The sequence below is a fragment of the Octopus bimaculoides genome, chromosome 9 (assembly GCF_001194135.2).
Source record: "Octopus bimaculoides isolate UCB-OBI-ISO-001 chromosome 9, ASM119413v2, whole genome shotgun sequence".
NCBI classification, from domain to species: domain Eukaryota; kingdom Metazoa; phylum Mollusca; class Cephalopoda; order Octopoda; family Octopodidae; genus Octopus; species Octopus bimaculoides.
In genome coordinates, this window is record NC_068989.1 from 6,944,322 (window position 1) to 6,946,358 (window position 2,037).

Sequence of the window (2,037 nt, forward strand, 5' to 3'; positions counted from 1 at the left end):
ATATATATGTATAGATATATATATATATATATATATATATGCATACATACATTTTCATTAGGCCATAAATATACATATATATGTGTGCGTGTATGTGTGTAAGAAACCAATATGTATGTACATGTGTTGATGTGTCTGTATGTCGGATATAAATGCATATCATTTTCATAAAAGCATGGCCTCATCATTTTACAGACTCTATATTGCCTCTATTGACCATATAATTCCTGGTTGATTAGATACCAACCTGAGAACGTAACTTGGCTGAGGGACACGTTTCAGTGAGAATTGAACACTTAAAGACACAGCAACGTCTTCTCTCTCTCTACCCCCCTACCTCCATCTCTCTCTCTTTCTCTCTCTCTCTCTCCTCACGCATTTTTGTACACATAATCACAGACGCATACATACATACATACACATGCGCTTGCAAATATAACCATTTACATCTACGAATGAATTCAAACGTTCACATCACCCTATTCAATCACTTACATAGTTACTATTTTTCGCAAAGAGACACGTTTGTTTTTGCTTCTTTGTTTTCTTTGTTTTGTTTTTCCTTTGACCGATAGACTTTCGAAAGACTTTATTCTCTCTTCCATTTGTCTGCCAATTACATTGTCCCCACACACTCTGCCTGTTCATGATCATCCTTTCATCTGTTTTATCATTCACATCATCAATGTCTCTCTCCGTACATTTCCTGTAGCATCTCACGATTTAATCTCTTTTCATGTTTCGACTTCAATAAACTTCAATTTACTTCTCATTCTTTCTACTCTTGTACATTGTCGCTGCCGTTGTTAGAGTTGTTCGCCTCCAAGGCAGCCCTCATCCAGGACACCAATGATGAAAAGCATTTTATTGTCTTTAAAGGCTGTGTATCTAGGACTACATTACGGAATGTCTCCTTTGCACTTAAAAGACTATATGGTGAGATTCGAGAAAGACTTTATTGGCATCGTTTAGCCTCGCCGGTCGAGTGACCCTGTGAAGTTATCCTCGTTGAATCAATGAACTTTACTGGTATTCCTATTTTTCAATACAATTTTGGCTTTTCTATAAAATGTGAGGCAAGTATTGTATACTTCTATATATTTGTGACTCAATTGAGTAGATATACACTGCTCAGATACTATAGAATGTTAGTATTTGACGGCCAAAAGAAGACAGACGGGCATATTAGACGAACTCCGGTTTCTGTTACGTATATTCAGGCGAAAAAGTCTTTCAGTGCGTTAAAGCTTGCGATATGGGACCAACTTTGCATATAGAAACTAGGGAGAATTTTGAGGCATTTATAAGAAAAATCTTCGTATACCAACAAATGCCAAAAATTAAGAAGAAAACACAGAAACCCCAAAAAATGGTGGTGGTAAGCGTCGACCAAATTTATATATTTTCTTTATCCGGATTAATTTATGAAAGGCATAAGATTCATTAAATCTCAATACAATAGACACGCTTCTCTCTCTCTCTCTCTCTCTCTCTCTCTCTCTCTCTCTCTCTCTCTCTCTCTCTCTCTCTCTCTCTCTCTCTCAATAAAGATGTCAGTTAGGTTCTACAGCATCAGTTTGTGTATTTCATACTACCAGCATATACTGTTTCCCTTATGAATTTCAAAATGCACACTTTTCACCAAAATCAATAATTACCTCACTCTAAACTGCAAGTGTATATATATATTAACATTTTCGTATTTTTTAACATGAAACTGCAAACACATCTATTCTATGCTATATACACCAATGCGTTCCTGTGAAAACACGCCCACAAAGGTTATATGTATGTATGTGTGTGTGTGTGTGTGTGTGTGTGTGTGTGTGTGTGTGTGTGTGTGTGTGTGTGTGTGTACGAAAGTATGTGCTTGTGTGCTTGTTTTTGTATACAAACATGAAGAGAACGGAACTCAGCACCATAAATAGAGAGTGTATATTTCTTCAAAACCTTGAGGAGCTACAGCTACAGGTAAACACGGATTTGTCCTCCATTGTATGCATACATTCACAAATGGCTGACTGTATACACAGCAAT